Here is a 22,252-nt window from a genome sequence, read left to right on the forward strand (position 1 = left end):
CACACACACACACACACACACACACACACACACACACACACACACACACACACACACACACAAGTACTGCTGCAGTTTAATTTGCTGACCCATACCTCTACATCTTCTGAAAACGTGTTCCTTGAATGTCAGTAGAAATTAGGTTCCCCGTGGTGAGGATGAAATAATTTATTCATCATCAGTGACTTAAAGTGTTTCAACACGAACCTTTTACAGATACAGTACGTATTGGTTCTTTTTAACCACAGCAAAGTGGGATATTTTCAGCTGTAGAGTTGTATGGATACATTCGTTCATTGTAAAAAAAAAAAAAAAAAATTAAAAGGTCTCAGTTGCATTTACACATGCAGACACAGAAAAGGAAGAGATGATGTAGATATCGACAGAGGTGTCCATGACAGGGTAGAATTGCATTCATCAGTCGCTGTTGTTACTCCCGCTCGTATGTCTTGGAAGCAGCTCGTTTAAACCCTTTTTTGCTGACTTGTAAAGTTAAACTAATTTAATCCTCATGTTGTTGTTAATTAATACAGCCAGGGAAGAAAGACGAAAAAATAAAACAGAGGTTAAGGAAAAGAGAAAGAAGGGGGACAGAGGGAAGAAAGCAAATCCTCTAGAGAGATGTATAATTCATGCTCACGACTGTGGGAGAGATTTTGTATGTGTGTGCGTGTGTGTGTGGTTCCTTCTGTTCTGAACAGTGTTTTATACTGTAGGGTGATCACTGTGTATTTGCTCAATCTCTGTCCCCGTGTCTTTGGGGTTTGGATAACCAGCACACTGAACTGAGCACAGGCCGAGACCTGAGTAAGTCACGGTTTCTCTCTTTCTGCATCTTGATTTAAACTGTGACTTCCACTGTGTGCATGCAGTGTTCACTCTAATAGGCAGGGTTAGCAGTGATTCTACGCACCCATCATTTTTCAGTTTTATTTCATTCCGTTTTTTTTATTAGGTATGTTAGAGCTATCTTTTTTTTTAATTTCCTGGAAAATTATTTATGAGAGGCAATAATAGTGAATCATCGTGCATGAACACTTTTGGGAATTAGCATGCATGCAATTTTTTTCTTTTATTGGTTAACTCAGTATTATTATTATTATTATTATTATTATTATTATTATTATTATTATTATTATTATTATTATTATTATTATTATTATATGTACTTATACTGTTACTTTATTCTGACGTCACAGGTTTTAGATGTTACTGTTTAAATTTACTTTGAGTAAATTTAAAGTAACTTGCACATTAGGACTTACTGTTAGCCTCCAGCTCAAGGTAGGAACAAACGTCACTCTCTTATTTAAAAGGGGGAGATTAGTTTGATTACACAGGAATGAAAACACACCTAAGTAACTGTGGACATTGAACCTTTGGGTTGTGTTCAGAGACATGTGATCTTTCTTTCAAGGTTTTTCCGCCAGCTGCTTTGTGTGATCAGTAGCTAAACGAGTGAAAGCTAAGCTCCAAAGAAACTGACAGAATTAACTTTTTTAAGTTTGGATGTAGCGGCTGTTACGATGTCGAGAACAAACTTTAGGGCGCGGCTGCAGTCTTCACCTCATCATAAATTATAAAAGTAGAGGATTCCCATGCGTGTGAAATGGCTTTGTTCACAGTTTGTGTCACATCAGTGCATGTTCAACTAGGCAAAACAAAAGCTTTTCAATATTTTAGTGCACAGGGACCGACAGAGTGAAGAGAGACATTATTGTACTGCTGTTCCTGCCTGTCTCGTCCTTTCCTATCTGGTGTCCTGTCCTCTCCCATCCTCTGAAGTACTCTCCTCTTCTCTAAGATTACAGCACCCCCTCTCCATGTCAGACTAACTTTTGCACAGCAAGTATTGACTCACATCCATCCCTCTTCCTCATTTATCATTGCTCTCCATCTGCCCTATGTCATAGGCACCATAAGCTTCAGTGTACAGCCTTTTTTTTCTTGCGCAGTCAACTGAGTTTGAAGTGTGTTAATCAAATTTCCTACAGGTACATCAAGATTTTGGGTCTCAGAGGTCCAGTAAAAATGCAGAACTGTAAAAATGATCAACAGGGGAGGGGCTATTGAACAGATGTGGAAACAGAGATTCTGAGAGTAGATTACAGAATAATAGAACAGCTTCCCTTCACATTTATTTATATTTCATTCGTATTTGCAGTTAAACGAGTGGACTTTCCATCAGATCGCTAAAGTATTTTTTGGTATACTTTCACTGAGTCCATCGGGGGAAGGTTTCTACATCTCCCTACGATCCACTTTGTGTGCTTGTCCAAGGATTTGTCTGATTAGGCGCTGCCTAATTAGGTCTGACTAGGCAAGCTTTTTAGTCACATGCCATCACGCATGAGATATGGTTAAAAGATAGATGGGCAGGACATTAAGTGTCAACATGGAGGAACACTGCTGGTGGGACTTTCACTTCTTGGTAGTAGTGAACTCCACCCTGCTTGTCCTGATGGGAGAAAACATTGAAACAATATTTAATTGTTTGTTTTTTGCAAAAGAGTGCAGTTGATCCTTTTCTTAAAGCAATGTCACACCTAAGGATGACAAACTGAGATTCCTTTAAATGCCTCAAAAGGCCAAGTGGGCGTCATTTTTTGATTGGTTTACATTTTTCTGTGTATTACTGGTTAAATATATTTAAATGACACAGTACTAGGCAAGCGTCAAGCAAACTCCTCATTTATTTATGTATTTTTTACTTAATTCAACAACATAATTTTTAGGATATATCTACAGAAGCATCTTTATCAAAATGTACCATGAAGCAAGTCGTCACAGGTGCAAAGGAGCAAAGACGGGTTCTTCAGTTCTTATGAATTAGGTCTTCCCACTGGTTGAATCTTTTCCCCCGCTGATGCAGCAACACTGCACAAAGCTGGAAAAGCAGCTAAAGCAGAGACACAGATAAGTGACAAAACAGCCGAGCGCTCAGATATTAATCGAGACATTTTAACTTTGTCATGAGAACATTTGCAAGCTGCAAGGCGCTCTGCTGATGTTTAGCCTGAGGCTGTGACAGACAGGAGGGGATGTTATGCTATCACAGCGTTTGATCACCGGCATCACGGGAACACAGGTATCAGAGAGAGACTCGTATCTCTCACAGCTGTTCAGATTCTGTCGTGGGGCTTGTTTAGATATTGGTGTAAATGGGATAAGGAAGATTTAACTTTGAAGATATGAGATTAATTATTTTTTCTTCCCCCTTCTGATCTCTTTCAAAAGCTGTGCGCTGTGAGTCTGACCTTTTTTTTTTTTTTTTGCTTTTTTTTGCTTTTTTTTAGTGAAATAAATGGTTGAGGCAAATAAATTTGCATGACTCAACAAAAAAAATATTTTCCAGAGCTCTGTGTGTTAATAGGCTTCACAGTACAATTACTTGGCCTGTACATAATGGAAGTGCAATCAATGTATGGATCCTGCCCCCTACTGTCAATGATGGAAATGGCATCTATAATCAATTAGTGGTGACTCAATGTTAGAGGGCTGCAGGCTAACAGCGATTAACAAAAACTTTCCTTTTTGGTGGGGGAGATTTGTTGTCCATTGCCGCCAATTATCTCACATGTTACAACACACTGGGGTTTGCTTTCGATATTTTGTTGCTGGTTTATTTTCAGCATGTCTGCTTCATTGTTTCAAGGAGCACAAAGCGCAGATCATTTTCTTCAGTTGTAGTATTTTTATTATCAGCTCCTCATTGTTATTTCCTCTTTCTCACATAGAAACCCCCCCACCCTGGAACCAGTGCAGGCCTCATGTTATATGCAGGGAACACAGCAACCTCTTCTGGCCAAAAGTGAACGCAGCAGAGAGTCTGTGCTGAAGCAAGAATATAACAAGTGAGTAACACCTATTATCACTGTTGACAGCGGTACTTGACAAAACTAGGTTTGCAGAAATTATGACGCCTCGGGAAATGAAGTGGCATTTTATTGTCAGTGCCACATTGTTGCCAAACAGTTAAGAGTTTGAAATGGAGCCACTGACTCTAACTGACATCTCATAGGAAATGTTAAAACCCCAGATGCCTGGTATCACATCTCAACAGATAACTGACTAGTAATTTGACTTGAGAAAAATCATATTATTGCCTGGGGAAGCATTAAAAAGTATTCCATGATCAATGTATCTGATTAGTTTGCTTTGACGGTACACTGGTGAGCTAATCAGGCCAAAGGGATCAATAGAGCACTTGACACTCTGTCTTTCATTCCTTCTGTCTTTGGATAACTACAATGTAAATGACTGGGTACTAAAGGAAACCCTACTGGGACGAATACTAAACTCTGCCTGTGCTGCATTGTGCACAGGGGAATCTCTGCAGACACTTAGCCGGTTCTTAATCAGTAGCGCGCAAAAAGTAGGTCCCTATTACACAGCCCTCTCTGAGTCTCTTATCATCATATTTGTCAGAGCTGCTTTATTCATTTCCAGATCAGTTTCCTCATACTGTAAACTTTTCAGCCTTCATAGCAAATCCTTGAGGTGCAATCCTTATTGTTCCTGATTGGCTCTGAACCTCTTTTTTCCCTCCTTTTCAGGCTCTGTGTTCCCATTTCTTTCTCTGTGTCAGGCACTGAGAGCTACGAGGATACCAGATGCCGTCCCAGCCTATTTGTCTTATCCGTTTTCACAGACAAACTAATTGCTATACAAAAGGTGCTGGCGTGTCCTGTCGAGGACCCTTGTAAATGCTTTACATCCACCACTCCATTCTGCCTGCCAGTAAACTGGCTAATTATAAAAGGATCACAAAAGAGTGTGATTAGGGATACAGAAAAGGGGGAGGAGGTGCGGTCCCACACCAGTGTAAATGGAGCACCTGAAACTGTTAGCTTAACATTAATGAAACCTCATTTTTGAAGCCGCCCAAATAGAAACTTAAGAGGAGAAAATAAACGTTTTATTATTGTTGGAACATTAATGTTTAGAGGTTCTAGTGCCACCTGTTAATATAAGACACACGCACACACACAGGTAGAGCAGATCCTTGTTTTTTTTATTTCAAACACAGTGTAATAAATTATTTTAACTTAGTTTTTTTTAATGATTTTTCCATCAGTTGAATAAAAAATTCTCAATAAAATGTCTTCAAATTCTTTGATTTTTTTCAGCAACTATTAAAAAAATATATACTGTATTAAGCAGATCTTATTATACTAAAAGCTGAAATATAGATGTACTCCATAACAAGTAAAAGTACTCATGATACAAAAATGTGTGTTACAGTATATAAAGTGTGTGTGTGTGTAAAAAAAATATATATATATATATATATATATATATATATATGGATAGGTTTAACTAATGCATTAATGTGTAAGCAGTGATTTGCTGTTGTTTGTTGTTGGATCTTCTTTTATCCTGTTTGAGGTTTTATGAAGTGATGGTAAGTTTTTCTTGAAAAATTAACAATTGAAGAAATATGTGCATAAGAAATTTTGCATTTACAAAGCACTATTGGACAATCTTGTTGGCTCTTAATGTGCTTTTTTAAGCCCCCTCCCCCCCCCCAAAAAAAACAAAAAACAAAACAAACAAACAAAAAAAACAGCTGTGCACATGATATGCAGGAGCATTGAAGGCAGTCCAGTAAAATAACACTACTAACTTTGGCAAACAGATTGAAGAAGGATGTTGGGACTCACATGTAAAGTTCAGTGAATGTCTCGCATAGCTGTGCTGATCATGTTAGCATCATCTGTCCACAGACAAAGAGAAATTAACAAGAGCCTAAGCATTCTGCTCAAAACTGCCTTTGTGTTAGTTCCAGCGACTGTAGGTGCCTCCCAGATCCTGCTAAGCCATTAAGAGACGCAAAGGCAGAGTCTCGTGGCAAAAACAATGCAGATACATTGTCGCTGCTGGTAATAAAAACCTCCCTATTTGCCAAATGTCAACAGAGCTATGGACAAGCATCAGAAAGATAGTATTTCTTTCTGGGCTATTTCGTTTCATGTTGTGTTGCTGTAGACAAAATGAAAACATTTTTTCTAATCTGTGGTCATATAAATGCTTTGTCCTGCCTCCAGATTTGTGAAAATGTATCGAATCATCTGATGTGTTCAAGCATGCGTTTCTGTGTGTGTGTGTGTGTCCGTGTGAGCCTGTCTGTGTACAGACCGAGAAAACAGAGAGCCCTTGACTCCCCATCTTGACAAAGTTGGGTAATTAACGACAGAGCCTATTAAAGGGAGAATATTCAGCCAGTGATAAATGGCTTTAATAACAGGCCCATGTTCTCTCTAACAGAGATAGATCCTGCCGCCACAGTCTCCCTGCCCACCAGATAAAACTACCCATACTCCCATCTCACCACCCTCTTCATCTTGCCTTTTCCCATCGGCAGTCTCGCTCTTTTTCTGTTTTCTCTGGCTTTGTGGTTTCTTTCTCACTAACTTTTAAATCATTTTTTCTTCTATCTCAAAGACTCGCATTGCTCTGTCGGACAATGCAGCTTTCCATGAGCTCTGCTTGCAATTTCAGGCTAAAGCCACGTCAAAGCAATCGTATCAAACAAGCTCAAATGTTTTTCCTGTGCGCACAACAGGCATTCTGTGCATCCTCCACATTACGCGGAGCTCTACGATATTTAATAAGCTCAACCAGGTCATCTACCTGCATGCATGTTTGTGTTGCTGCAGTTGCGCTTATGCATGTTTGTCTTGTAAAACATCGTTAGCCTCTTTGTGTAGGGGCCATGCAAATTGGACAGTTAAAAAACGCCAGGGCCGATTTATGTTCCAGTGCAGCCCTTTAACAGGGGCTGTGCTACGGCTTTATGTGTCCTGGTGGGTTTAGGGGCAAGGACTGACCACAGGGGTCACATTCGTCAAAGCCCCCGTATTGTGAGATTGGTCCAGATGTCGGTCCTCATTAGAACAGGCCACGCTGAAAGAGAGGAAATTCAAATGGGTTAGAGTTAAGCAGTCCCACTCCCATCCACAAGGCTGAAAATGTGATGATTGTTGATTGTTTTCAATGCATTTCAGCTCCCTTTAAGTACAGAAAAAAATCATTCTTAGCCAAAAATGGATTGTACCAGTTTTGTCTGTTTTATTTGTCAACTTTTGAGATATATACCTCTGGATGAACAGAATTTCAATTTCAGAATTGTGTTTCACAGTGCCCCTATTAGTCTGGATGATCCACATGCCTCACTCAAACTCCTTTTCCTGCAGAGGTGTTTATGAAAAAATGACAGGGTTTTGTGATTTGCACACTGTAAATGAAAGATCCTGAAAGACATAGTCTGACATAGAAGTATAAACTATTTGCCATTGAAATGAAATTTAAATATGAAAGCAATTTTAAGTGGAAATGGATGTGTTACAACTTTTTAAAAATGATCTAAATACTGAGGTTCTGTAAGGTCGAGGGAAAAGAAAAAAATTATTTGGTTTAAAAAAAAATCTTCTTTTTAAAGTAATATCAACGTAAGGTCAGGAAGGTATGCATGATGCATGTATAATACTTTTAGACTCACTGGACTCTAAAAGTTTGGCTTCAGGTTTGGGTCCTGTTCAGCACACACTCCTTGTCTCTCTCTTACACACACACACAGATATTACTTGACATGTCCCTCTCCAAAGTGTGTGAAGGGTTCTTCATACAGAGGTTGTAGCATCAGGCACTTTCTGTCTCACAGAACTAAAGGCAGCAGGTCCATTAAATACACATGAGAGTCTAATTAGGGCCCCCTTTGTGCAGCTGACTTGGAGGTAGGAGTCACTGGGGAGCGACTTTGCCAGGACCCTGACACCCAGAGAACACACTGTGCAAATTAATAGAGAATGACCAAGGAGTAGCTCTGTGACTGACTGGGACCTCTGCTTCCTTGGAGGCAAAATTGTTCAGAGCTGATTGCTCTCATTAAATTTGTTATAGTGATATAATTATGATAATATGCCTGCGAAATGTGATGACTCTTAGTGTGTGGTGAGTTTGCGTACCATGGTAAATTTGATATGAATGTTTAATATTTATATGGTCCATGTGACCTTTAAATTAAACCAGGGAGAAAATATTGTCAAACTGTGTGTTTTTAGTTTGTGGCCTCAATTTTACGAACTTTCAGTGGTCATTAAAAAAGCAACACGATAGCTTTGTTGTCTCGATGTGACTAATCGTCACCCCCTTTGAGCAAAATTAAAATAACTGATCATTTTGCCTATTTGCTCCGAAATTCAAACAGGAAAGGGGATTCAGCTAGCTTTCCTATTATAATTAGGTTGATAATAATGTTGAGTGAATTATTGCACTTTTGTTATTCAGGGGGAAAGTCTTTCCTCTGCTGTGTCACATGAGATATTGGTGTGGACATAATTCTTATTCTGGCAGCAGCACATTGACTGATATTATTTAAATTACACCTCCTTGGGCTAAGTATTCGGAAATACTTTGCAGGGAATTCATCACCAAACGGTGTTGAGAATAAAAGGGACATCGACTCTTGATTACACTGACAAAAATGGCTTTTTTCGAAAGGGAAATGACTAATGTTGTTAAGGACAGACGCAGGTATACTGCACACTAAACACTGGTTGAATTTAATCTATAGATGATAAATGAAAGGAAATTGAATGTGGCATTCCTGGCACAAAGCAGGAGAATAGGCCCATGATCTCAAAATAAGTGTAACATGCAAACGACTTGTTTTCAAAGTATTTGCTACCCCTACATCCCTATTTCATTTAAACACCTTTAACAAGTGTAAAAAGAAAATAAGAAAAGTTTAGTGAAATTGCCCATAAAAAGCCTCACCTGATTAAATTTGGATGATCTTCCCTTTAATCTTGTCTCTAACTGCACGACTGCTATATTTCTAAAGCACACCACACCACTACACCAGTCACATCAGTTTCTGCAACCTCTGTCCCTATCCTGGGTCAGCCCGACTTTTCCTGCACCTGGCACGTCTCTCTCTCTGTGCTGTTGGTATTTTTCTTCTTAACGCCGGACTTGAGGCTGCTGTTTTTAAGGCAGAGCCTTATGAGGTTCATTTAAGTGATGACCTATACTTGTGCTTAGGTTCTGCTGAAACCTCTCTGCTAGGTCTCTGTTATCAGTCAGTGCGACTGCCTCCTAGTCTCAATTCCTAGTCATTCTCATTATTGCTTCGCTGACTCCCCTGATCCTGATGCAGGTCCCATCTGAGCTGTGTTTCCAGTACTTCTTCCCTGTCTAATACCTCCCACTTTAATACCTAGTAGTTTTTCACCAATATGGTGGTGATGCCAGTGTTGAGCTGGTTCTGACTTGGTGCCTTTTGAGATCTGGCTCAATTTTACTATATTTGAGAACCAACTGGATCATTTACATGCAAAGACAAATTGCAGTAGACCGAATCCATTGGTTACATCTTCCAATCGTTGGTGACTTTTTTATTGTAGCACCTCCTGTGGCCAATGATGTCAGTGAGACACATCGGCTTTTTAGTTTTCTTTGGAAATATATGGAACTACCTGTACATTAGACACTACATTGGTGGAAATGAGGTACTAATAGATCAGCCCATCTCTGATCAGCCTGCCTCAGTCTGCCTTCAGGCTCAAGGCCATCAGCTGAACCAGCCTTGCATCCCTCTAGGTTGGCTTCTGGTCCTCACCTGAGCAGGCTATTCCTCATCCCTCTTCCCTGTCTTCCTGAACTTTGCATGATATCAGTTTGTTCTCTCTCAAGTCTTACTGGCATCTGCACCTGGGTTTATGTGGGGGAGGGAAATACCGTCTGGTCAGTAAAATTAACCCTGTGCATGTAAACAGCCACAGTTTCCCTCTTCAGCCAAACAGCCATGAGCTGCCAACAGAACAAAGGTTTACACCATCCCATGGAGCACCTGAGGGACCAAATCCTCCACAACCTGCATAGTCTCACTCACATCATGGGGTGACAAGATCCAGCAAAACTTCAAAGACAATGTGGGAAACATTAGTAATGTAATATCTAACTTAAAAAGCAAACATATGGAAACAATGCAGGTTACAGGTTTGCCATTTAGTGTGTATACAAATATATTTCATTTGAATTCAACTTTCCAACACTGTTTCTACAGTCAGAGGTCAAAGAAGGCTGAGGGTCAGCGGGACGAGGCCAGTCCCAGCTCCAAGTAACAGGCTCCCCACCTCCACCCCAGTGGAGTAGCCGACTAACATCTTTCTCCCCGATCTGTCTCCACAGGTCCCGGCAGCGGTAGGCGCTGTTCCCGACCCATGGAGGGCTGCATCAGTACCATGGCAGGATTGTGATGGGAGTGTCCTTTGATGGATGTTGGCCAGGTGTTCTTCATTGCCAGGACTCCAACACCCTCTTCCTGACCAGGAGGGAAATACAGCGTACCAGAATGATGCCAACAATATGCATTGTTGGAGTCAGAGTGGGTGGTCAGTTGTGTGCATGGGGACATTCAGCGGCATCCAGTAGTGCTGCTGCAGATAACGTTTAAGGGAAAAAAACACACAGAGTAAAGGTTGCAGCCCAGCAACGTCAGGAGCTCTTGTACAACAGAGGGACTAGACTTAGGCAACTGCTCCCTTCTTTCAGCTCAAAATTACTGTTGCTGAGTGGTTGACGTCCACTATGAGGTGGTGCGGTCGGACAGGGGAGGAGCCACAGAGATATTTCACCTCAACCTCCTCAAAGCCAAAGTAGGCTGCATATGCTGCTGCCTACTTGATGCCGACATCAACTATTTTCGCTATTACCTCCTGGGACGGTCATTAACCGCCTGCTCAGATCACACCCCGCTGTAGAGGCTCCACCGCTTTATGTATGGATGCCAACACCCGTATCAACCTGTGATATCTGGCTTTGCAGCCCTTTAAGTTGAAGGTAATCCATAGGCCAGGGGCACAGATTGCTCTGGCCAATTTTCTCTCCCACTGGTGGGGGGGTGTAGGTGAGTAGGCTTAGCCGGATGGGTCCCCAGCATCAGTAGAGGTGGAGGTGTGTGGCGAGATGTAATCTGCGGCTCCACTGCAGGGAAGGGGTGGTGCAGTGGGGTGGAGGGCCAGTGGAGGCTGGCAGGACAGCTGAAAGCAATTCATTAATTACGCTCTCCCTATTTTAGTGACGCCAAGACCTGGAGGAAAAAAGAACAGGTGGAGACAGGAAGCTGTTGGGACGAGGGGCACAAATAATTGTAAATAAAAAACACTGTCACAGGTACGCTGACTGTCTTAGCTCCTCACTGAGGTCACACAGTCTTTCAAAAGTCGTTTTGCAGACTTATTCAGTTTTAAAGCCTCACCTAGAAGATTTACAGCTACATTTGACAAAATCAATCTGCCGCTTAACCTTTAGCCGTACTCCAGGCAATGTGGAGTGTTCTTTTGTCTTACACAGGTGTAGCACAGTCAAGTGAAATCCTTTGACCACTGAATGAGAACTTAATGCTGTACCCAAGTGACTGAAACAGCAGTGATTTAGCTTCTGTCCACTGACATATTGAAGGGACTAAATATGAATTTTACATTTTATACTTGTACTTGTATTTCACCTTGGGGAGATGTTTTTTCACTCTGACATTAAGGGTCAGTTTTTGATTAGTCATTGCCAAAAAGAAGAGCCATTATAATATATCACTTATATATTTTGTACTGAAAAATGATTATGTGTGATATTACAGTAAATCATGAAAACCTTTAAATTAACTTTTTTTTTTTAGTAAGGAGTGAGAAAGAGAGACTCGCCTGACTCACCTGTACAGCTGGCATTGAGTTCTTTGAACTCCAGCAGCCTCCCACACTTCTCTCCACTATGCTACACTTTTCTCTTCTCCTGCTGTGACAGCTTTGGCCTTTAAGCTCAGCACTGTTATCACATTTTAACAAGCGCGTCATTAACGTTGTCTCGCCGAGCTTTCTGTCGCAGTGACAGACAGCTGTTTTGACACACCCTGCCTCTTGCAGTTGCAGGGCTGACTTACAATAATGCATTACTAAAAATGTCAGTGGCTCCATTTAACTTTATTCGTTTTAAAGCCAGTGGTAAAGGTTTTTATTACCCACTTTATTGAACACCTTACGGTGAGATGGTGCTGTCTAAATTGTATTATATATTATAAACTTCTACAAGTATGTGGCAGCAGCTGCACAGGAATGTAGAGCACACATTTGCTCTTTATGGTACACATTCCAATGGAAATGACTGTACAGATAATGTGCTTGTTCTTATTTGTGGATCACTGCGCACTCACATGTATGACCACGCTGGCCAAATGATAGTCTGCTCTGTTCACCTTTTGAATGCCAATATTTCTTAAGCATGCCTTACCTGAGGATAGAGTTACAGTGCACATTAAGTGATCTTTAACCTCAGATCTCTGGCCAACAAGCAATAATCCAACACCATCTTACTCTTTTCAGTTTCTAATGCTGTTCTATAACAGTTCCATTTCTGAAATTACTCTAATGTAATGGTAGGCTGTTAGTTTTTAACATAAAGCTACCATTCTTGCAATATTATAGCCACTTGTGAAGAAGGTTTATGTGTCTAGGCAGTTCTACACTTTTTGATAATACCCGTCCTCAATCTTGTCTGTGTGTTCCTTTTATGTAATGTAATTATGAACAGCAATACCCATCAATGTACCAGCTGTCTCACTACAATATCTCCTTAGTCTGGACTTTCTCACTGACCTTGAAGATGTCGGTAGTCTAAAAAAAAAAAATAAGTAAGGGTAAAATGGAATCATCAAACAAAATCCTCTTTAAAAAAGCCACAAAGCATGCGTCATCCCATTTCAACAACATATTAAAGATTTTGCTATGGAGCAAACTCCGTTTCTCCAAGTACCCAAAATGAATTACATTGTGGATTATCGCGTAATTATGGATCTTTCCAAAGACTGATAGAACCGGAAAATTGAGTTCTGAATATTTCATAATGCATAGCACCATCTTTGTAGAGGAAATTATTTAGGGATAGCATGCTCATTTGCAGAATGGATAAAGGTTCATTGCGAGTCACTAGAGTGCAGTAATTGGAAAGCTCCTGTGATTCAAAGGAATCATTCAGAGATGAGCGTGTCTCCTGGATAGCTGTGTAGTACTCCATTAATCTTCAGTCACACACCCAAAACTATCAGCTACCATCCAAACCTATCAAGCTGTTGGCATATACCATATTTGTGCCGCATATAAATCACAGTTATACAACAAATGTGATAAATGTGCACTTTATCCTTTTTTTATCCCTCTGCAGATGAGCTCTGGCACCCTCCCAACCTCAGCCACCATGAACACAGCAAGGAAACGGTAACTCTTGTAACCTTACATATGACGGGTTTTTTTGTAAGTCTTTATTTATTTCTTTTTCTTAAGTGTGGATCCTTTTAATGCACAGACAAGTAGAATTATCACAATATCAGCATTACATTACATGAAATATCGTCATCACCAAGGACAAACCAAACAATTTAAGGTTGGATAAACTACTCACTTAGGTGAACACTCTGACTGGGATCTAAAAGGATAATTTTGTCGCCTCTAGAAAACATATGAAGAAATGCCAGTTTTGAAAAATGTCATCTTTAAAAGGCAAATCTAAATGTCAGAGAGATAGATCCTTTACACAAAGAGAGCACTGCCTTCTGGGTAGTACACAGAAAGGCTTGAGAATAATATATTTTTCCCCCCAGTTGAAATGAACTACAATTACCCATCATCAAGCATATAAAGCAGTACCCTCGCATTCACAGTCTCATAGCCTGGGGAGGAGAGTGGTCACTGTTTGCAACATTAGTCAGGGAAAAAAACAAAAGGAAAATGTGTTTTGCTTTGTCACAAAATTGACTTTGCTGTGTTGTGATGTGAAGTATGTCACTGAGATGTTATGGAATATACTGAATTCATATAATGGACCAGAGGCAGGTAGTGTTAGGTGCTGCAAAGTTTTAAATAGGATGTTAGCATAGGCTGGAGGAGCTTTAACAAAAGTTAAACAAAATAAGCTCCAGGCAAACTTCTAATAACTGACCTCCACCTATCAGTCCTTGTAGTTATGCATTTTCTATCACCTGCCCAGGTTAGGAAGTGGGGATAAAAACTCAAGTAATCAAACAATATTTGCATTAATTGCAAAAAGACTAAAGGTGAAACTTTTTTCCTCTTCCATTCACCATAAATATGGAAACATACACTGTGCATTCGTATTTTGATCAATGTCAGTGACTGTAGCATCTCCTACCCCATTCTCCCACCCTGTGCCTGCTCAGGAAACAGTCATATATTTATGATTGGCAGCTGATTTCCAAGCAACAAAGTTAAACTGCAGAAGGAAAACAGGAAAAATAATTAGTGAAACAGCAGCTCAGTCCAATTTAAACTTGATGACACTAACATAAAGGAAAACTCATAATCTGATCCATAATCAAGCAGAGCACTTTTAATGGGAGCAGGTCACAGTATAAAGGGGGAGGGAACAACCACTTTTGAAAACATAACACAACATTTGTCAGGATAGAGGATGAGTTTGAGATAGAGAGAAAATTAATCCCACAATACTTTGTGTAATTTCAAAAAAGAAATTGTTGTTCTAGTTTTTGAATTGCATGCATTTGTTTGATATTTAGACTGTTTGTGATCATTCTCATGTGTCTGCAGAAACAAAAGTTTTTCACAAGGCCATCTCTTAAGATTTTTTATGTAATTTTTGTTTGTTTTGGTTTGGTTATTTTTACATCCCACTCTCCTTGTAGGGTGAACAAGGAGAAGTTGCTTACAGCAACATTGCTGTGTGTTTTAAACTATAAATTAAATATTGCATTTTGATACAAAACAGAGAGTGTTGGCTTAAAGTGGTTTACATCTCTGGGCCTAACTGATTCATCAAAGTTTGCAGCTAAAATATTTCATAGTACAGAATTTTCTTTTCTAGTTTTTTCTTCTTCTTTTTTTAATCTGATGCATGAAAGCCATGTTGTGTTTCTTTTTTCTTTTCTTTGTGTATATGGTGAGGTAGGGGGGATCACAGCTCAAGCAAGCAGAGCAGCATGCCTTATTTGAGTTTATATTTTACAAATTGACAAATATACAAATTGTAAATGAATACCTGACTACAACTTTCTTTGGTCATCAGTTTCAAAGTTGGAATCCTGATACTTCTCAGTGGGAAAATATCTGAAAAGAACTGACTGTCAGTCAATGTAGGTAAGTAACTGAATGAAGATTTGAAAAAAGGCAGAAGAAGAAAAAATGCATGAAGAAAAGAAAAGTGAGGTGCAAGTGGAGATGAAGACGGGAAAAGACTGGAGTCAAAGACTAAGACGGGAGAGATGGCGATCGAGGCGAAAGAAAGCAAGACTCTGCTCCGACTGTCCTGGGTCACATGTTTTTATATTAATGGTTGAGGTCTTGTGTCAGGTCAGGGAGAGCTAATCTTAACTCTCTTGCTGGAGGGCACCTTCAACCCACAGGGCATCTGGGTATCTCGTCAACCCAACAGTGAACCACCGGGCTCTTCTCTTAGCATGCAAATGAGACAAGAACAAATGTCCCATCACTTCTGGGGCTCCATGTCCCAAAGTGCTTAACACTCTTCCTGTCAACCCCCCACACCCCACCCCACTCCAGCTGCTTCAAAAAGCCCCTCCTGCACATCCTTCACTCTTTTTTCTCCTCCCTCTGATGTTCTTTAAATGAGCTTCCCAACTCCACTTCTTTCTCACAATTCAATTTTACAAGGCCATTATCCTGGGTGTAATGTGGAGGTTAAATATATCGGGGCAGACATTATGTGAAAATAATTAGTGCTAATGAATAATGCACTCATTCAGCTGATGAAGGATGGTTGTCAGGGTAATGGAGTACAAGGGAGGGGCCCCTCTGACAAATGAAATTAAAATATTTAAACACTGTTTTACGATATTATCAGGCCCTCACACTCTTTCCCTGTTACGCACTCGCTATATGGAGCAGGCGAGCCTCCATGTGACATGATAGTTGTGCCATTACTCACGCACAACATCTGTCTCACCAGAGGCCCTGATACAAGGCCCATGCTTTTGCAGTACCTCACACCACAGCTCATCATCCCTGCCCTGATAATCACGCTGATGGCTTTAGAGATGGCGCTCTTATTGACAGTCGATGTCACCCTGCCAGATTATATTTTCTTCACTTTATTTATTGCCACTGCACTCATTCTGCCTCTTAGGATCTCATTCTGCGCCCATCATGTGACAATGAAGGATGTAGGTTTTAAATTGCCTGGTTTACAGCGCTCTCCCAGTCAATTGGCCTGTTCCAATCAATAATGGTAGACTAAGCACTCCGTGACAGATAAATGGTAAAGCATCAACACAACCTTATTAGACATAATGGGTAGATGAAAATATAGGAAAGTGCCTTTGACAGAGGACAGAAAGTGCATGAACTAATAATATATATTGCTTATTTCTTCATGCACCAAACTCTGTTTGATGAACCTTCAAACACCTATTTCCACCTACACCTACTTGAACTTCAGCCATTCTAGCATTTTGGTTTACTCTGGTTTCAACATAAAGTCTTTAAGATTGTGGTCAGTAATCCAATATATCAGAGTCGTCAAAGGCTGACAGAAAGTGATGTATGTTTAAATAAGACTCCAGCCTATCCCCATTGTCTTGATTTAACCATGCTCCTGTGTAGTGATGAACACATTCCCCTTAAACACAAAAGATCCCTGGTTCAATACCAGGACAAGACGCAAACCCAATAGTATACTCCCATTGCTGGTCCCAAGACCAGAAAAATTGGAGCATTGCATCAGGAAGGGAATTTGGTATAGATCAAACTTGCAGATCCACCACTGTGGCGATTCCCTCCAGAACTATGCAACATCTGTTGTACAGTAGGTGAAAACAACAGTGGTTGCTGGTGCAACTAATGTCAGTTAGTTGTAATGGAAATGTGAATAGGCTCAGGCTGTACTTGCTGACAATGACAACACTATCATGCTGATGTGATGTGATCCCTCTTAATTTATTTTCTTTGTAAGTATGCTAAACATGTAAACATTACACAATGTAAACATTATGTCACAGAGTAACAAATTACAGATTCAAATTTGGACCTGGAGATGTTATGAGGATTCGTTCTAAAGAAAGCAGATATATTTACTGCAAAACTTTAAACCTGTGGGTGCTAAAAGTTGTTATTAAGTTCAACAGTCGAAGTGAATGGGCTTATCTGCATTCTTGCCTGTGGTCACACGTTCTTGGTGTCAACTGAAAAAAAAGATCAAGGATGTAAAAACTCACAGGTTTTCCAAACTATCAGAACATTGGAGATGTCATCAGATCTTCCAGAGACAGATAGATGCCCTGGTCATGCCACACATGACAAGAAGAGCTGCTGCTGCTACCTTGCAAGCCCCAATCTGAGCAACAATGACCCTCCTGGGAGTGATGGAAAACTCACCTGCTGATGTGACGGTCCAGCTGGAACATCCACTCGACAAAGGTGTTACTTTCCTGTTGGAACACAGACAGGGAGGAAGCAACTGTTTGCTCCTCCTGTCGTACGCCAGCATGCCCTGAGCATGGCATGAGGCAAACTGTGTGTTATAACTGCATGTATGGTGTGTTTACCTTTAGCTGTGTTTAGTTTTTTCCATTCCCTGTACAACCATGGTTGGTGATCTCTGCCAGGGCTGCCATTTGTCTCTGATTCTTTTTATAACTTTTAGGATAATAATTTCTAGGTGTAGCCAAAGGGTGGAGGGTGGTTTTAGGATATGATCTCTGTTTTTCTCAGATGATGTGGTTTTGTTGGTTTTACACTGGGGCATTTTCCAGCCAAGTGTGAAGTATATGGGATGAGAATTAGCATCTCCAAGTCTGAAGCTGTGGTTCTCTGTTGGCAACGAGTGGAGCACTGATTCAGGGTTTGAATTGCTGCCCCAAATGGAGTAGTTTAAGTAAGAGTAGTTTAAATAAGTATTACACCTACTGATGATGACACTGCGCTGGTTGGTTGTGGTGAAGAGAGAGCTGAGCACGAATGTGAATCTGGTGATTTAACAGTTGATCTGTGTTCTTGCCCGCCCCTGTGGTCACAGGTTCTGGGTATCAACTTAAAAGAAAGATCAAGGATGCAAGCAGCAGAAATGATTTTTCTCTCAAGGGTGTTGGAAATAGAGGCATTTGGCCATTTAGGAGTCACTCAGAGTAGAGCCACTACTTCTCCTCATCGAAAGGTGTTTTGGGCATGCAATGGAGGTCCCAAGTACACGCTGGAGAGATTATATCCCCAAGCTGGCGGGTTGCATATTTATTTCAGTTATTTTATATTTGACTGATATAATCCACGAATCCAAGACAAATAGTGTTTAATTGAAATTATTTTTAAAAATTGTGATACTTCAATAGACAAAAGCTAAATAAGCTGATAAATAACAATGTAGTTTGTATTTGTAAATCTGAAAGTAATATTACATAAACTGTGCAAAAATACTGGCAGATAATAAAAAAGCTACTCTTTTTTCTTCTTTAGATTACATTAATTACATAAGTAATAAGACTTTAAGAAGAAATAAGGTTTGCTATTATTATTTTGGTGTTATATTTAATTTCATACAGTAAATTGTTCTTGGATACCTCCATCGGTCGTCCACGTATGTTAACTATGTCAGTAGGATGAGTGTTAACAAATTAAAGGTGGGTCTGTGGCTGAGTAGGAACAACCCACACACACCATACCCTGCTACATCTTGCAACTTTCTTTTCTTAACTCTTATTTTGCATTTTGGCAGCATATACATTTGACTTGCAAAACAGACCTAATTACAGGGCCTGCAGTATGCAAGCCACACATCAAACATTAAGTTACAGTAGAAGCCTGTGATCCCAGTCACATACTCTCTCCCTCTTTTTTTTCTTCTGCCCTCCCTTGCCTCTGCACACCAGAAACACTGATTGTAACAGGGACATTAAAGGGGAATTACAGCGAAACAATTTACACTTAATGTAGCAGTCGTATGAACGGGGAAGAAAGATGGACAAAGATATAGCCGTATTAATAATACATGTTTTAATTAAGCAGCTGGGAATGCAAGGAGCAGGATCAAGGGAACAGACAGACAATGAAAGAAGAACTCGAAAGGAGGGAAGCAGTGAGAGAAAGACGGACGAAGAAAAAGAACTGAAAATGAGAGAGCGAATGACAGAGAAAGAGTAAAACAAAGCGGAGCATAAAAAGTAGAGGAGGGAGGAGGATCGGAATATGGTGCTGCGCGTTTCCTGCAAACCGTGATTCATGGGCAGTAAATATGCAAAGCCTGATGGCCATAAGGCAATCAGAGGAGCGCCACTCATCTACATGTTGCACAGTGGGCTATAATCCATCTGAGGGGCAAGGAATAATGATACCAGGAAGCAGGAATAAGAGCAGGGTCTGTTTATTACCTCAGACAGATCCATAATGCATACAGATGTGAGGGAGGCACACAGCTGCCTCTGGCCAGAGAACTCTATTGAAAAGTAGAGACAGTAATATTGTGTTTAGTGTAATGAAAGACAATCTGATTGAAGCACCTATTAAGGCAAATAAGACTGCTGTCGTATGAGGTTTAAGTGCCGGAGCTGTAACGATCACTGACAGGGTGGAGAAGAGTTGGGGTGGATACCAAAGGAGAAGGAGGCACCGATCCAACACCTCAAAGGCAACAGCAAGGTCACCAATAAATAACATGGGTAATGCAATATGAATGTGCACTCGTGCAAAGTGAAATGTAAGGTAATAATATGGTCCAAATATGCACATTTAAGACCTTGCTCGCTGTTAAGAGCATACCAGCGCAGATAAAACGTATGACCGGCAATAAAGCAGTAATTTGAATTCTTTGGTGTCATTGTGTTTACTTTTCTTTATTTGCAAAGACACCCGCACATTCACGCGTACTCTCGAACACAAAGGCCTTCTTTCCCGTCTCCTCACAGAGGACATTAACACCAGGATCCTAGTGGTGCTAGAGTAAAGTAATAAATTGTGTTGAACATTGATAAACTAATGCAATTACCTGCAGGGCAAGCCAGTCAGCTAATTTAAAGATACCAGGTTTGTTCATGGGGTGGGAGGCACTGAATAGGCCCCAAGGGTGAAAGATGGCGCCTTTATTACATCTGAGAGGTCAGCTTGGTAGCAGTGTATTAGGATTGATCTTTTGATCCCAGCCTGGAACCCACCCCCTCCAAAAAATGTACCAACCCCATATGGCTGAGGAAAAACACAGCTTATCTGGCGCAAAGGGTTAACTCTGCCAGCCAGGCAGCCTAATTGAGCGCCACACATCTCAGCTACACAGCAGAAACAGGAACCTGGAGGGTCGTAACAAGCCAGGCGTGACTTATTCACATAATAAACCAAGCAGATATCTAAATGAGCCATTGAGCCAGCCAGAGGGAGGGAGGCCATTAGGCCGCGCGGACCATGGGTACATATTTGTATATCTACAATTGCCCAATCATTTGCATATGTGGCTGGCTATAGACAGTGCTCGCACCCAAGGGCCCAATGACACAACATAAAAACTTTGTACTCATTCACAGCATCATAAACAAGTCAGAGACTCATTTGTTTTATCAAAAAAAAAAGTACACGGAATTTACAGGAGACATTAATTGAGATATTTAAAACCATCCCGGCTGCAAAATACAAAGACACGGTCTTTGTTGGTCTCTGAATGGATATTATTTCAGTGAAGCCTTACTTCATAGAGTGATGTTTCATTTAATCTAGCAGTTAAATCTAATCTACCACTCGTGTAACTCTAGTGTTGGTTACCCTCAGATAAAAGCAGACCTAACCTGTGAGGCTCTCAGTAACTTACTGTAACATTTCCATTTCATTTCAGTTTTTTTTACCAAAACACTTAGCTTCTCGTTAAGACTTAAAATCACAGTCACAGCTCAGTCCGGCTCTACCTAAAGCCAACAAAATCCAACAATTCTGTGAACACCTCAACAGTAAGCTGCTGAAATGCATTACCAATGAGCAAACACAATGACACTGCATCCTCAAACAGAGTATTTCGATTTTATAATATTAATGAATGTTGGGGATGAATGAATATTTTTTTGTGTAAAAGTACAAATACTGATAATGGTTGGGTGTCAAAGGTATCAGCAGCAAAAGTGCCCTCATGTTCTGGTGGACAGCCATGAACTGATGACACTGCATATAACCAGCAGCTTAGAGCAGCATATGAGTAAATATTGTCCACACTCCAGTGACAGGTACACACAGGCCTCTCATTCACTGTGGAAATATCTGAGTTCAGCAGTGTTACAGTTTTTTGCAAAGAAGCTGTTTCTTCATCTGCTGTGAGGGATGACCTGAAGCCTGCCTGATAGGAGGAGCACACACAGATGGTTATCAGAGTGTGTAATGCACTTAGGCACTAAAGTGTAGCAGATGTTATGTGCCCGACTGTTTCTGTTTTGGGTTGAGTTTTTCTTTTTTTTTTCTCGCTAGTCTCACTGCTAAATTAAGCTATCCAGTCCTGATTGTGACATCAGAGCCAGACAGTTATGTTCACACAGTTGTATTGTGTGGCTTAAAACTGTGATGGTAACCAATAAATGTACATTTAATTAAAGCTGTGATTACAATTATTGAGCGATGTCTTTCATTTCAACATTTTGTGTGATGTTTATTTCTTTCAGATAATACTTTTTATGGATTCCTAAATGACAAACACAAAGAAACAGATGTAGAACAGATTTCCAAATTACCAAGCAAATGCAAGATATTCACACATACTTTTTTTTATAAATAATGCAACAAGCTTGTAAAACTGTATTATTCCAATGCATCCACTGTAGAGTGCTAGTAAAAAAAAAAAGTCAGACAACAAAAGCTGATAATATAACATTTGAATTCTCATTTCCTCTGAAAATCCAATTTATTGCATCACTTTACTGCGTCCTCCTACTCGCCTGTTATGTTGCTTAGTTTAAACAATAACAAAAGGTTATCACTATCATTCTTGGTAATGGGTCAAGGGGTCAGCCTTTAATATGACCTCTGACACATAATTAAATTGCCATCTTTAACCTCAGTTACAGCCTGTCACAGAGCATTGGATTACATGCTGCAAATCACTGTACTGATCAATAGCAGAAGAGAATACAGGGGGCGTGGCCTGCCCTGTCCAAAGGAGTCTGCGCAGAGATTATCTTTAATGAAGCTGAACTGTGCAGTGATCATGTTAATGTGTAGTCTTATTAGATTCTGAATGACGTACTGAAACACAC

General features: G+C 40.3%; 1 long non-coding RNA gene across 2 annotated transcripts in view; it reads left to right on the plus strand.

Annotated features, from left to right (window-relative positions):
* LOC102296316 overlaps nt 1-21,612 on the plus strand; it is a 39,169-nt gene extending 17,557 nt beyond the window's left edge. Inside the window, exons 4-6 of one of the 2 annotated variants that reach the window (XR_006055015.1) lie at nt 3,738-3,854; nt 10,195-13,271; nt 15,094-21,612. This is a non-coding gene — a long non-coding RNA (uncharacterized LOC102296316). Of the gene's footprint in view, nt 1-3,737; nt 3,855-4,556; nt 5,258-10,194; nt 13,272-15,093 lie in introns of those variants that run through there. The other variant, XR_001336772.2, reaches the window with a different exon arrangement.
* Nucleotides 21,613-22,252: the final 640 nt, after the last annotated feature.

The sequence above is a fragment of the Haplochromis burtoni genome, unplaced genomic scaffold (genome assembly GCF_018398535.1).
Source record: "Haplochromis burtoni strain Fernald_Lab_line unplaced genomic scaffold, NCSU_Asbu1 Contig_195, whole genome shotgun sequence".
In the NCBI taxonomy this organism is placed as follows: Eukaryota; Metazoa; Chordata; class Actinopteri; order Cichliformes; family Cichlidae; genus Haplochromis; species Haplochromis burtoni.